Here is a 15,191-nt window from a genome sequence, read left to right on the forward strand (position 1 = left end):
CGAATACTCATCTGGGTGAAATACTACAATGGTATATCCATGTGCTTGTCGATTTATTCTGTAATCGTTAAGACATACCAACATGCATTTCTAGCACCATTGCTATGGACTAACAATCCTGGTGATGACATTAAGAAATGCCAAAAAGCATTTCTAGCGCCATTGCCGGTGATGGCATTGTTTAAAAGATCTTACTAATACATACTCTTAGCAATGTGTTTAAGAAATAGCTATAGCTTATACAGGCTAATGTTGCTTTTGTTTTCTCCTTCTTGGATAAAATCATGGTAGTGTATGACTGGTTTGTCCTTGCTGACAAACTTCGTTGAAAATCCAGAGAAGCTTGTGAGAAAGGTTCGACCTTGCGTAGATCATCCTCTCGGCAACCAAACCAGTCGTTCAAGCACCATCTGCACCTGAGCCTATGGCTGAGAAGACTCTACATGACTTTTCCATCCCCTCTGCCTCCAATGTGGCTACCGGACCCAACATCAACATCGGGGATGTGAATTTTGAGCTAAAATCAAGTCTTATCACCATGGAGCAGGCTAGCCCATTCTGTGGCAAGCCAAACGAGGATGCCAACGCCCATCTCCAGAACTTCCTTGAGCTGTGTGAAACCGTAGTGATACGTGGAGTCACAACTGATGTTATCAGGCTCCGTCTATTTCCCTTCTCCCTCCTAAGGAAGGCGAAATAGCGGAACAAGGACAAGGAAGCCGTTGACACGTGGAACAAATGTTCTGCGGCGTTCCTCACTAAGTTCTTCCCTCTAGGTAAAACTAATGCTTTGCACAGGAAAATATCAAGCTTCCAGCAGATAGGGATGGAATCCATCCTAGAAGCTTGGAAGAGACTGCAAGAGTACATTCTCGCCTATCCTCATCATGGGATCACTACAGGAAAATAGTGTAATTTTATCGGCTAGAAACTGACGAAAATAGCCCGAAAGCTCTTGAAAATAGCTATTTTTGTTGGCCGGCCAACAAAATTAGACCGACGGAATAAAGTATATGAAAATAAGCTCTTTTTCATCGACAACCGATGAAAATAATGCTATTTTCATCAGCTAGCAAAGCTGATGAATATATGTTCACATTTTCGTTGGCCAGCGCGGCCGACGAAAATAAGAGTACTGTTTTCATCGGCCAGTGTGGCCAACGAAAATAGCTTGGTTTTCGTCGGCCCCCCAGGCCGACGAAAATACTTGAATCCTGCTCAAAACAGCTGTATATAATATCGGTTATGAAACGCAGTCATCCATAACGCAGTCATGCATAAGCAATTACTTAACATATCCATAAGGAGAATTATGAAATACATCATCACACAATCATCAAATACATACAATAAGTACAATCATGAAATCCATAGTCTAAATGACATATATGTCAATGAAACGCGAAAACACAAATCAAGGAGGAGTAATATTATGTCCGCTGATGCAGTCACCTCCAGAAATATTTCGCGCTGTCGATGGTGGCATGGACGGGCTGGCAGAAACTCCTCGAGGATGAGTACTCGTCGAACCCTGATTATAGACAAAATTAAATCTATTTAGTACGTATATATAAGAAAATTTGAGCATTGCTAGTTACACGAGTTACCACTTGTGTAGACGGTAGACGCACATATGGTACAAAAGTCGGCGGTGGAGGAGGAGGCGAAGGAAGAGATGGCAAATTAAATTGTGAGCCAAGGGTAGCCGCTAGCATTTCCTAAAAACCGATAGTAAATCAAGTATCTTATAGCAATGAAAAGTGCACAAGGACTTGAAAAAATATCAAACTTGCATAGTACCTGAATCTATCATTGCTGAGCGAAAAAACCTTGAATGTACTCGTGTTGTTGCCTTGCCCACTCCTCTTGCCTCTGCATCGCCTCTCTATGCTGCCTTATCTCCTCCTGCAGTCGACTTTCCCTTTCACTTTCCCATTGGTAGCCCCGAGAATTCTGAGAGGACTGAGAACACCTTGCTTGACTCAAAGCACCACTTGTATAAATAACGCCATTCAACATGCTGAACCTGCCATGTTTCTTCCCTCCCCCACTTGAGTATAAGGCACCAACATCCACATCACTCCTCCAATCGTACTCCTCCCCATGACGTGCCACCATTTCATCACCATATCTTGCCTACCATTTAGGCAACCAATAATAAGATAATATTCGAATCATCGCTTAATTGAAATCAAATTATTTTACAAACCAGAGTCTGTGTGGCATTCTCACTGCAAAGCAACTCTGGCTGTGTAGGATCTGCGTCGTGGTGGCCTCGAATGTATGTCTCAATATAGCTTGGGGCCACCGCACTTTGTGCCTCCTGGCAAAGAAGAAATTGTGATATTGCAAGTAAGTACATAATAATCAAATTGAAATAATAAACACCTACCATTCGACGAGCCAAACGAAGGTGTCCATCAGCCCCATATCTTTGTGTAACCCATGGTCCTGCTTGATGATTAGCTCTCTTCATTCTGAATTTTTCCACAAAGCTAAGTGAAGCCCAATAAGCACAAAGTGCTCGCCAAGCATCCGAACACTTTCTCAACCAAGGCAAACTGCTAATATCAACTTGAAGGTACTCATCCTCTCGGAGATATATCTCAGAAGCGCTCAGTTTCTTGTTCATGTCTTGCAGCTTTATTTTTTATAGTATAAACAAACGTACTGTATACGAGCATTGGACATCATGTCCCTTACCACCTTTGTCGCTACCTTGTCGAACACGGAACAAGCCCTATCTTGTAGGCACTGCTCCTCCCCCTCCGGCAAACAATACCTCTCCTAAAAAGGAAAATAAATTTGTTAGTTATAAATGAATCAAATAGATAGTAGTTATACAAGTTAGACAAGTTATGATAAAAAAGTACCCAGAACTCATTCCAAACCCTCGCTGGAATCATGACGCCCTGATCATTCGATTGCAGCTTATATTGCTCCCACTTCAATGCAGGCTGAAGCACACCTCCAATTGTGACCATTCCTGGGTAGTGAAACCGACAATGTGTTCCCAAAGTTGCAATCACAGGTCTTAACCTATTTCTTCCCTCCCAACAAATGTTGTCCCACTGCCTACAATTAGAAAATGATATCCATCATGTTTCTTACTTGAACTATATAATATATTAAATAAAACAATCACAACAATAAAATATATTACTTACCAATCCCCATGTGGCCTAATCTGTCGACGATTTGCCGGATTGATTGCTGCACGAGTCATCACATTGTTGCCTCCAAATCTAAATGTATTGTATTACTTAGCTAGCTCATATAAAATTTTTCATGAAATGATCATAACTACCTGAACACAGCTTGAGTAGTAGTATCCTCCTCTTCCTCCTCTTCTGCATCTCCATCTCTATCCTCACACTCTTCTCTGTCCTCACCCCCATCTCCCTCTCCACTACCTCCATCTCCATCGCCATCCACATTCGCGACATATTCTTCCTCATCCGCACCTTTACCTTTCTCTTCTTGCTGTTCAAAGACAAGTACATATTTATTGTTATTAAAAAAATTAAATTACACATGCAAACTACATATGACTTGGCAGTAAACCCTCACGCCGTAAGGTTTCGAGCTGTTTAGCAGTTGGTTGTCGTGCATATCTCCATTGTTCTTGATCAAACAACCTACATATTCTTTATTTGGCACAAGTACATCGCTAAACGTGATTCACATATGAGATATATGTCATGGTACTTACACGAAATATTTTTCCATCTCCTCCATATTTGTGTACATATACAACAATGCAGTATTCCATTCTTGTATGCACATTTCATAGACCAAACTAGCACCGACGGCCTTGCCAGTCCACTGAAACAACTTGAGATTGCTCGTCGGTGTCTCATTCGAGGTGTGGTAGCGTGGTATATGAGCATTAATGTTATTTTCTTCTGCAAAATGTGTGCTCATGTAGTGTGAGATCTCCTTAAGATAGAATGCCTCGGCAATGCATCCCTCCACTCGTGTTTTATTTCCGATGGTTGCTTTGATCTTCTTTAAGTCTCGTTCAACAAAGTACATCCACCTGTACTGTACGGGGCCACCCACCTCAGCTTCATAAGGCAAATGCACTAACAAGTGTTGCATTACATTCATGAAACCTGGGGGGAACACCTTCTCCATCTTACATACTAAGATAGGTATTTCCTTACTTAGTTTCTCATTGTATTCTTGTTAATTTCTTTTGCACATAATTGCCTGTAGAAAAAACTTAACTCGGCCAACATTATCCAAATTTCTTCAAGGAGGTACCCACGCAGCATCACAGGCAACAACCTTTCCATGATGATATGGTAATCATGACTCTTCAAACCATTCATTTTTCCAGTTACAATGTTCACCGCCCGTTTCAGATTAGCTGCATATCCATCAGGAAATTTAAGGTTCTTCAGCCACAAAAGAACCTCTTTCCTCTCCGCAGGCTTAAGATAGCACTTAGCACGTGGCTTCCCCATATGGCCAGCTTGATTGGGTCTCAGATTAAGGGTTGGCCGAACACATATTTCAGCTAAGTCTTGCCGAGCTTTGAATTTATCTTTAGTCTTATCTTTCAAATCAAAAACCATACTAATTATACTTTCTGCAACATTGCGCTCTTGATGCATCACATCTAAATTATGTGGAAGGATCAGAGCAGCAGCATAAGGAAGGCTCCAAATGGCAGCTATATGAGTCCAATTATTCTCCTCTTTGACCCCTTCAAACCCATCATCTGTGGGAATTAACTGACAATGGCTTGCTACAATCTCCTGACCGGTCAAATGCTTGGGTGGACCCTCAGTAACGATTGTGTCCTTGCGAAAGACATCTAGTTGACTCCTGAACGGGTGATCATGAGACAAGAACTGATGTTGACAGTCAAAAAAGCAGAATTTGCACCATATTTCAAACGAAAAGCATTTGTATCTCCCATGCATATCGGACAACATAGATGACCGTGCGTGCTCCATCCCGGGAACATTCCATATGCAGGGAAATCATGAATAGACCAAAGAAATGCTACTCGCATATTGAAGTATTCCTTTCGGCTGCTGTCATACGTCCTAACTCCATCCCACAAGTCATGCAGCTGATCAATCAATGGTTGCATGAACATGTTCAAATGCTTACCGGGATTGTCAGGGCCAGGTATAATGAGTGTCAAGAACACATACTCATCTTTCATGCATAATGATGGTGGAAGATTGTATGGAATTGTTATCATTGGCCAACATGAGTAGGGGGCAGCATTTGAGTTAAAGGGAGTGAAGCGATCAGTGGCCAACCCAACACGCACATTCCGGGGGTCACTTGCAAAACTTGGATCATAATGGTCGAGGGCCTTCCAAGCCGTACCATCAGATGGATGGCTCATGCATCCTGTATTATTACGAATTCCCTCTTTGTGCCATCTCATATGTTTTGTAGTCTTCTGAGATAGGTACAACAGTTGAAGCCTTTGTTCCAATGGTAGGTACCATAACACCTTAACGGGCACACTTGTTATCTGCACACTACTGTCTTTTTTCACCACCTTCTTGTATCTGCACTTCTTGCAAAATGAACAGTACTTGAGATTTTCATTGTTCTTCCAAAATAACATGCAATTATTCTCACACACATGGATTTTTTGATACGGCGTCCCTAAACCAGCTAACAGCTTCTTTGAGTAGTAAAAGTCTTTCGGGAACTTGTGAGGTTTCGGAAGCATGTTCGAAATTAAGTCAACAAGATCATTGTAACAACTTACTGAAAAGTTGTACTTGGACCTTATAGCCATTAACCGTATCACAGCAGCAAGCTGTGATAAAGTAGTGGCCCCATGTAATGGTTCTTTTGATGACGCAAGCAGACCAAAATATTCCGGTACCTCAACAACATTCTCAACCTGTTGGACAAAATCATCCATCATTGCATCCATCCTATCTTCGTTTTCCTCAAAGCTATCAACTAGGTTGTATGGCTCCTGCTCCTGTGACTCCCCATGCTCATACCACCTCTCATAATTTGTCATGAAATCAAACTTGCACAGGTGATGCTCCATATCAATCTTGACTTGATGAGAACAATTCTGACACTTGTTACATGGACACTTTGCCAAACCACTGCCAGGAGACAAGAAAAATACATGATCAACAAATGCTTGTGTGTTGACCATCCACTCTCGTGTAGGCATTCCGTTACTTGTCCAACCATCATACATCCAACTTCGATCATCTCTCATTTTCTCAAACTAGCTACTTCATAACGAAAGTGAGAAATGTTATTTCATTAACGATACTAAGCAAACAATAATTATCAAGAAAATGTAACACAAATATTTTTAGAGTAATACAGTTTCTGGCCTTAGAGTAATGGACAACAATGCATCACTAAGTTTAATAGTTATTCGATCAGTTTGAAATAGCAGGAAAGAGAATGGGCAGGCATACCTGTGGGTGGCGGAGGGCACAACGTGGGGCCTCGGTGGCGGCGGCGGGGGCCTGCGGGGCGGCAGCGGGCCGCGGGGCATGGCATGTTGCCTCGGGGGCGGTGGCGGGCCGCGGGGGCACGGCGTGGAGCCTCGGGGGGGCTGTCAGACCCGGGGCCACGGGACTGGGTACATAACGTAGTTTAAAGAGGTCTAAGAGATTAAGTCCGTCTTATCTCTTATTCATCTTGTTTATCTCTTATTTATTCTGTTTAAATAAGAGATAAGGCTAACCGATACAGGGGGAATCTACTCGAGATATGTTCTGTTACGATTCCTTAGCTGGTTTTGGTTAGTATCTTTGTAACCCTCGCCTCTCGGGTATATAAGGGAGGTCAGGGACCCCTCTCAAAATGGAGGATCATTAGGTCATTCTGTACCGAAGGCAATACAAACCATACAGGACGTAGGGTGTTACGCTCCGTGTGGCCCGAACCTATTTAAGTCTTGTGTTCCTTGCACCTTCGAGTTCATGATCTCGGCGTCCCCTCACCCAAAATCTGTGACAGTTCGTGTACTTGTAATGCTAGGCAAATATTTTGTTAGTGTGAAATATGTGTTTGCTTGTATAAAGCTTGTGTGTGTTTATGTGAAGCTTTTGAAAATTTAAAGTGCAAGTAAAAAGGGTATTTTTGTAATTACAGAAAAATCTAGGGTTGTTTTTGCAAAATGTAATTGGATAGGAGGTATTTTCAAAACAAGTGAAGGGTAGTTTGCAAATATGTTTTTCTTACTTTATGTCTTGTAAAAAAATATATATTTATTCAAAAGTTTCATTAGAAATGCATGTGTTGATTTGTGTAAAAGTTTGGGTAAAATGGTAAAAATAAGGGTGTTTATGTAATTTTATAAAAGTATAAGTCCTTTTACACAAGTATTTGATTTACAAAAGTAACTTTCAAATTTACTCAGGACTAAAGTGTAAAAAGTGCAAGTCATCATGACATGTCTATCCAACCATTATGACGAGTCTATCCCGTCATTATGACATGTCATAAATGCTTGCATTTAGGTCCTGAATTTTATAAAGTTATAATCTTTAGGGCAAAAGTAATTCAAATTCAACTTTTATTCCAAATTTCACGTGTAAAAGTATAAGTTTTGAGTTTTTGAACGTGGGCCCTAAAGCAATGTTGTAGAGCTTGAAAAACTCTCCAACTTTCATTTTGGGCATTTCTTCATTCGGGTTTTAAATCAACGGAAAATTTTGTTTTACAAATAGGTCCCTGCATTTATTTGATTTTATGTATAAGTCCTTGGGGAATTCCAATCCCCCTTCTCCTCTGTTTCTTATCCTGACATCTCCTTCTTTTCTCTCTGTTCATCTCCTATTTGGCCTCCTCCTTCGTTCACTGGCGACTGCATCTGTTCTTCTCTCTCTCTAGTCTATCTCCTCCTCCACACGACTCTACTGGGCGGCTGCAAATCGGGCCGCAGCAGGAGCTGGGCGGCGCCCAGCGGTTCCAGGCAAGCGGCCAGCGGCAGCGCTGGTGGTCCCGCGCGGCACAGGCAGCAGCGGCCCAAACGGCGGCCAGCGCTGGGGTAGCGCGCGCGGCTTGACTGGCGGCATGGGGGCGCGCGGAGCCAGCCCGAGCGGCGAGCGGCCTACGCGGGCGGAGCGCGCGGACGCGCGGCCCAGGCGCAAGGGCGACGGAGCAGGACGGCCAGGCGGCGGGCCCGGCGCAGGTGCTCGGAGGGAGCGGGCTCAAGCGGCCACAGCAGGCAGCAGTGTGCGGGCGCGTGCGGCAGGAGGTGCAGGGAGGTGCAGGAAGGCACGGCCGGATTCAGACGCGGAACACGCGCAGGAGGTGCAGGGAGCAGCGCAGTAGAGGCAGGCGGCACGCAGGAGCCAAGCGGGCGGTGCTGGCGCGAACGGGAGCCGAGTGTGCAGGCGCGCGCAGACCCGAGCTGAGTGTGTAGGGCAGCGCTGCGCGGGGGCGAGCCAGTGCAGGACGGCTCGGGCGACGCTGAAGCAGCGGCGTGGCGTGACGCTGCACAGAGGAACGCGCGCGAGTGCGGTAGATGCGAGAACCATGTGGACGCAAGCAGCCCGGAGCGAGCAGTGGCGCGCGGAGGGCGCTGGAGGCGCGGTTGGTGGCGCGCGCGTGAGTGGCTCGGCCGGGGTGGAGCAGCAGCGTGTGCAGGTGCTGGCGCGACGTGGCGGCGCGTGCGGGAGCGGACGGCACGCAGCGCGCTGGAGTGCAAGCGCTGGAGCGCGGGGGTTGGACTTGGGCAGGCGAGCGGTGCGGCATCAGGCATTGGAGCGACGGATCAGCGCGCGTGGAGGCGTGGCAGCGCGCGGCGCTGGTAGCGCGGAGGTGCGCGGATGGAGCTGAAGCGTGGCGGCTCGAGGCAGACCCGCACGGAGGGCGACGAGGTCGCGCACGGTAGTGCCTTGGCAAGGACGGTCGCGGAGGGACCTGCGACGCGGCAAGGCCGAGGCGAGTGCGGGCCCGACAACAGGAGGACGAAGAATAACTGTGCAGGGCAACGACGTACTGAGCGATGACATGCCGGGTGGTGGCGTACAACGCATGGCGGTGTTTCCGCAGGGCGAGCTCAGGCCGCGACCGAGTCGGGTGCATGAGGGTCGCGCGTGATGGACATTAGAGGCCGTTGAGGAAAGGGCAACGGAAGGCACGGCTCTAATGCAAGCAACCACGGTCCTCGCGAAGGCGGAGGAGTGGTTATGGCATGACGAGTCTAAAGGAAATGCGACGAAGCGGAGGCTGTATCCAGGTGTGACGAGCTCGGAGGAGCCTCGATGCAACCAAACACGGCAGCCCTGCAGGAAGCTACGCGGGTGTGCCGGCCGTGTTTCAGTGGCACACGTGCGTGAGCAAAGGAAGTTCAACCGTGAGCAGAAGGACCTTGAGGTTCGCGGAGGAGTTGGCCTAGCGAATCAATTCGGCTCCATCGTCTCGCCCCATGATCCATGACATCCAGCAACTTCTGCTCTTCGTCACCCACGAAGACTACTCCTTCGGCCATCTTCCACCCACGGCAACCCTTCCCGGCAAACTTCTTCGTCAACCACGGAATCTCGTCATCATCGAGCTCATTTTATCGCCGATCCTATTCATCGCGGGAATTCACTCTCCGCGTGTTCTCCTTCGTAACCAAGGCTACCCCAAGGTTTGCCCTAATTCACTGGATCTTCTTAATGCCGGCGATTCCTTTACCGGAATATCGCCGTTAACTTCCTGTTATCTGTTTTCCCGGACCAGGAACTTGATTGCTATGTTTTGGAAAAATTCTAGGGTGTTCTTTGTAAAATTTCCAAAGCTTTCTGTATTTCAAATCGATGAACTTCTATATTTCATATATTTTCATAGGAAGTTCATAAAAATGTAAAATCAGTTTTGTTTGAAATCCTAAGTCAAACCCTACAAGTTTTAAGTTGTGCCCGTGAGTTGAAAATCTTCGTGTGTGGTTTAGGTCAAATATTAGGGAATGAATGTTTTATTGTGCTTATATTGTATGCATGTGATATAACTGAGAAATAATTATAAGATATATGTTTTAAATGGAGATGTGTGACAGTTAGATAATCCTGTCACCCGAGTGCTCATATCTCTGCCCTCAAGACATTATCCTTGTCTTGATTGCCGTTTCCTTAAGTTTCTCTTCGTGTAAAGGTCTTTGTTAATTCATGTGCATCTGTTGCTTAGCTTATGTATCTCTGTAGCTGCGTTTCAACATCAGCTTTTGGTTCAGCCGCTAAGCATCAGTTTTCTTGAGTCTATGGTGTTTCTGTGTAACAGCTGTCAGTCGATGCTTCTACCATCGGCTGGTTAGCTGATACGATTGTTACCTTTCTAATATCGGCTACTGCCGATACAGTTCTTTTGTTCTGTTCTATATCGACTGCATATAGTCGATGTATCGGAGGTGCACACACGATCTTAAGGTTCTTGCCATCGACCTATCCAAACCGATTTTAGTTACTCTCCATATCAGTTATGGCCGATCAATCCTTAGTTTTCTCATCCTTATCCACATACTTCTATCAGTCGATTTATCGACTGAGAGATTGGCTATATATCTATCGGTCATATACCCTTAACCACATTCCGTTCGGCTATACATCACTCAATTGTTGTGCTGACGTAATCGAGTCGATATAACCACACTTAGTTACTTAGAATAACACTTAAGCACATCTCAGTTAAGACAACTGCTTTAGGAATCATCCCTCTACTAAAGTAATCGATGCTTTCATCGATCATCTAGGAACACGATGCACCTTTCCATCGGCTAAACCTCTATTGTTTCCAATCGGCTCTGTTGTAATCTTCAACGAGTAGCCGATTCTAGTTAGTTGTCCCCCTAAAGCTCTGTTTAGGTTTAGCCCAGATCTTTTTGATTGTTATGTGAATAGTGTGTTATATAAGTGCTGGATTGCAACTTTGCTGTGAAATAAAATAGTTTTGTGTGCACGCTTGAATGTAATGTTGCATTACATGTAGATACGACTACTTCGGCAACGGTACCTACAAGATCTCCCCGGAGTCTACGGAGGATGTTCCTGAAGACCAAATAAACATCACCAAGGAATTAACTGAAGCCCCGAACCAAAGTTCGGAAGATGTTAACATTTCTGACTTCAGCCCCACCAGTAAAGGCAAGCCCCGGACATATCCCATTACTTTATTTACACTGTAATCTATGTCTATTTATCTATACTTATGCATTAAGTCTAGGAGTTGAGATGAAACCCTAGTTGCATGATCTCTTAGGAATCCAATGTATTGAACCCGAGTCCTTATCGCTTAGTTGCTCTGCTAAATAGGACTGGTAAAAGTCGGGTGATTTCCTGTCACTCGCGCGATATAGGAGTTGCTTGTTTACAATTCTGCAATCACTATAAGGATGATGGACAGGGTCATATGTTGTATCGTGACCTGAAGGTTTACCCTGTCTGTTTTGTTAAAAGTGGATAAGGTCACAGCATGTGGCAGTGGTGGCTAAGCGTTTGAAAGTACTAGCCACATACCGCGAAATATGGTAAGCGGTAAGCCTAGTACCCGAGTGGCCTGGCAAATGGACTTGTCTCCACCACTCGACTTTTATTTTATGTTTACACGCACCGACGTGTGGGAGTACGTTCTGCATGGCAGACAGGAATACGGGTTTTGTAGTCGCGCTACAGACGTATGTCCTGCACGAGTGATGTGCGTACGGTCCTACAGTCGCTTGTGGTGGCCCTGATCCATAACCCGGAATATGAGGGAAATGGTTGCTTCGGAATGCCCTGTTGGTATTCCAAGCGTGTGTGTTAGGTTTACCTTGCAAGGTTGAATTTCGATTCAGGAATCGTCCGCCTCTCACGATGAATGAGACTGCTTATCCCTTTTACCACATTGAGTAAAAAGTGTAATTGTTGATGGAATAATCTTGATGGATGATAATCTCTATCTTGCTTGTTTAGTATAGGTGCTTACCTAGAATGTCAAACCAAACTAGAATCTGAAAGCTAAAACTTGAAGGTAAGTTATACTCTTTGTTGCTTTTCAGCTGAAAATAAACCCAAAGCCTCTACAATGCCTTCATGAGTCTAGTTATGGGCTAAAGTATACCCAATCCCGGGTAAGCCTTACTGAGTATTAGTATACTCAGCCTTGCTAGCTATATGTTTTGCAGGTAATGTCTAGAAAACCCTACTCTTCCTTGCCTTGGCCCTGTGCTCTTTCGGATGATTGGTCCGTGGAATGGGATCCGTCCCCAGCCAACACTGATGATACCGAGTGATGTCGTGCCTGGGCTTAGCATGACATCCATCTTGACGGCGTGTTGTGAATCGTCGCGTATGTTTTCCGCTGCTAAAAACCATAACTTTAACAGTTTGTAATGTTTTCTCTAAATTTGAAACTTTGCACTAATGTTGGAAACTCTTGTAACGTAATTCTCTGTGATGTAAAATATGATGGTGACTGTATCTCTGGACTCACCTTCGTGTGAGGTAACCTTATTGATCCTGTATTCGATGGTTTATCGGGACGTTACTCGATAGGCCAAGAGATTATACTGTTTGAAGCACGTTGGAGCCCTCAGGAATGGACTCACGTACTTGAGCCGGTATAATTCAGGTTGGTTCTGCCACAAAATCTACCACCTTGGGTATACCCCTCGGTGGGCAGCCGGTTAAACACCGACAGCTGGCGCGCCAGGTAGGGGTGCGCGTCGAAGATCCACCGACGAGCTCGGTGGCATCTTTCCAATTCTCCAGGTCAGTTCCCTCTCAGGGCACGACATTCGTTTTTGGCTCATGGGTCTGCATCGCAGATGGTGCGGACAACTTTCGTCGATTCCTCGTCGACATGAAGCCAAAGACTTCCGTGGCGGATCCCCGCGGCAACCTCGACAAGATCGTCGATGATCTCGATGACTTGTCGATTCATGGATCCGCTACGAGGACCGAGGAGTCTGCTCTCGGCTCATCTTCACGTCGTGCTGCAACATCGACGCACCGCGGCCGCCGACCTCGACGACCCGGCTCGAGTTCAGCTTGTGCTGCAATGTCCGTGCGCAGCAGCGACGATTTCGTCTACTTCGACTTCGCGAGGACGATCGGCGGCCTGCCGCTGACTATTTCGATTACTTGTCTCGACTAGAAACTAGTCGAGGGCGAGCCTCACATAAACGACTACTTCAACTACTCGTCTTGACTTGAAAACTAGTTGGAATCGACTCCGACTAGTTGAGCTTCATCAACAAACCGTCGCAGCTCCATCAACGAGCTCGACGGCTTCGTCGATATTCATCCACGAATCAAGCTAAGTGATTTATACCTTTTCCGGCTTGTTCTTCACAGGATCGGCTACCTTTTCGAGTACGCCTCTCGATGGGCATGAAACCCTCGGGGGCTACGCCCTGATTGACTACTCCTGGGATGCTAGACCGACAGCCATAGCTTTGGTGCACCGAGTACTGGAGGCTCGGCCACAGACTTAATGCACCGAGTGCTGGCGGCTTTGCCACGGCCTTAGGACATTGACTATGGAGGCTACGCCACAAGGTTGTGTTCTGAGTGCTGGAGGCTTCATGGGACTACACCCTATGGAAGTATAGATCTTTGCGTGTTGCCACACACGCTCTCGCCGACTACTTATGCGTGTATGTCTCTCGATGGGTACGAAACCCTCCAGAGCTACACATCGCCGACTACTTTATGCGCACCGTGCATCCTCTTTGTCGCATGATGATTTCTTTGTCTTCTCTTAACGGTTGCTAAAGTACTCGGGTAGCACACGCCTTAATCCGTGAAACCTCGACTCTTCTGTAAGCCTATGCTCCTACGCGTGCATGCGGCTAAGCTCCCTACGCTATGGTCTACGGCCAACAGGGATCAGGTGCTTAAACGTAACAGGCTAACTGCCCGAGGAAATTACATGGCCTAGCAAGAGCAAGACACGAAATTTTTACACTGAATAAATTTTGGTGTCTTTACATTATTACTGAGTACTACTCGGTATCTTCATATTATGCTACATAATGTATGCATTGTCTTTTTTCAGATCAAGCTTCGGCAACAACCCTCCAGGCAGCTCGGCGTGCCATCACAGTTCCGCTAGTTCCAAGGCTTGGGGGCTGGGTGATGCGCATTACTCGACATGGCTCCTTCGGCTCTCCTGGCTCGTAAGCTCGGGGGCTGAATGCCGCAAAACTACTCGAAGACGACTCATATGAAGACTGAGAGTGCAGAAGAAACCTTAAGTCACCGCACGGTTAAATAAACCAGCGGGAGGCTTAATTTCACTATGCAGAAAGCGAAGAGTTTTTCTCGGGATTTCAGAGTAACACCAATGCCACGATTCTTGGATCCTTTTTCCCAAACCTGGGAGATTTGGGTTCAAGGCTCGGGGGCTGCGGGATATGTGGCATCGACTACTTATTTTTCAAATTTAAAAAGTAAGGAGGATTACAGACTACTTATTTTTCAAATTTAAAAAGTAAGGAGGATTACGCCATATTAGAAATAAAATTCGGGGCATGAGCACCTCATAGCTTCGACGCAGCCAAGCAAGTACTAGAAGAAGAATTTCAAGACAAAGCTTCAGAAGAAGTCGAAGACTGCTTCGAAAGTACTCGATAAGCCTGCAGTACTCAGCTACGAAGAGCTCGGGGGCTTGTCAGACCCGGGGCCATGGGACTGGGTACATAACGTAGTTTAAAGAGGTCTAAGAGATTAAGTCCGTCTTATCTCTTATTCATCTTGTTTATCTCTTATTTATTCCGTTTAAATAAGATATAAGGCTAACCGATACAGGGGGAATCTACTCGAGATATGTTCTGGTACGATTCCTTAGCTGGTATTGGTTTGTATCTTTGTAACCCTGGCCTCTCGGGTATATAAGGGAGGTCAGGGACCCCTCTCAAAACGGAGGATCATTAGGTCATTCTGTACCGAAGGCAATACAAACCATACAGGACGTAGGGCATTACGCTCCGTGTGGCCCGAACCTGTTTAAGTCTTGTGTTCCTTGCACCTTCGAGTTCCTGATCTCGGCGTCCCCTCACCCAAAATCTACCACCTTGGGTATACCCCTCTGTGGGCAGCCGGTTAAACACCGACAGTGGCGGCGGGGGCTTGTGGGCCAGCAACGGGCCGCGGGGGCGGCGACGGGGCCTGCGGGGGCACTGCGTGGTGCCGACGGGCCTCCGGGCCGCGGCGTGGGACCTCGGGGCGGCGGCGGGGGCCCACGGGGCATCGGCGGGCCGCGGTGCC

The 15,191-nt window shown here is 46.2% G+C and overlaps 1 non-coding gene across 1 annotated transcript; it reads right to left on the minus strand.

Moving 5' to 3' along the window:
* Nucleotides 1-790: 790 nt before the first annotated feature.
* Nucleotides 791-894, minus strand: LOC112883660. Its single transcript, XR_003226915.1, has one exon. It is a non-coding gene; the product is annotated as a small nucleolar RNA R71 (small nucleolar RNA).
* Nucleotides 895-15,191: the final 14,297 nt, after the last annotated feature.

Source organism: Panicum hallii, chromosome 2, assembly GCF_002211085.1.
Source record: "Panicum hallii strain FIL2 chromosome 2, PHallii_v3.1, whole genome shotgun sequence".
Lineage (NCBI taxonomy): Eukaryota > Viridiplantae > Streptophyta > Magnoliopsida > Poales > Poaceae > Panicum > Panicum hallii.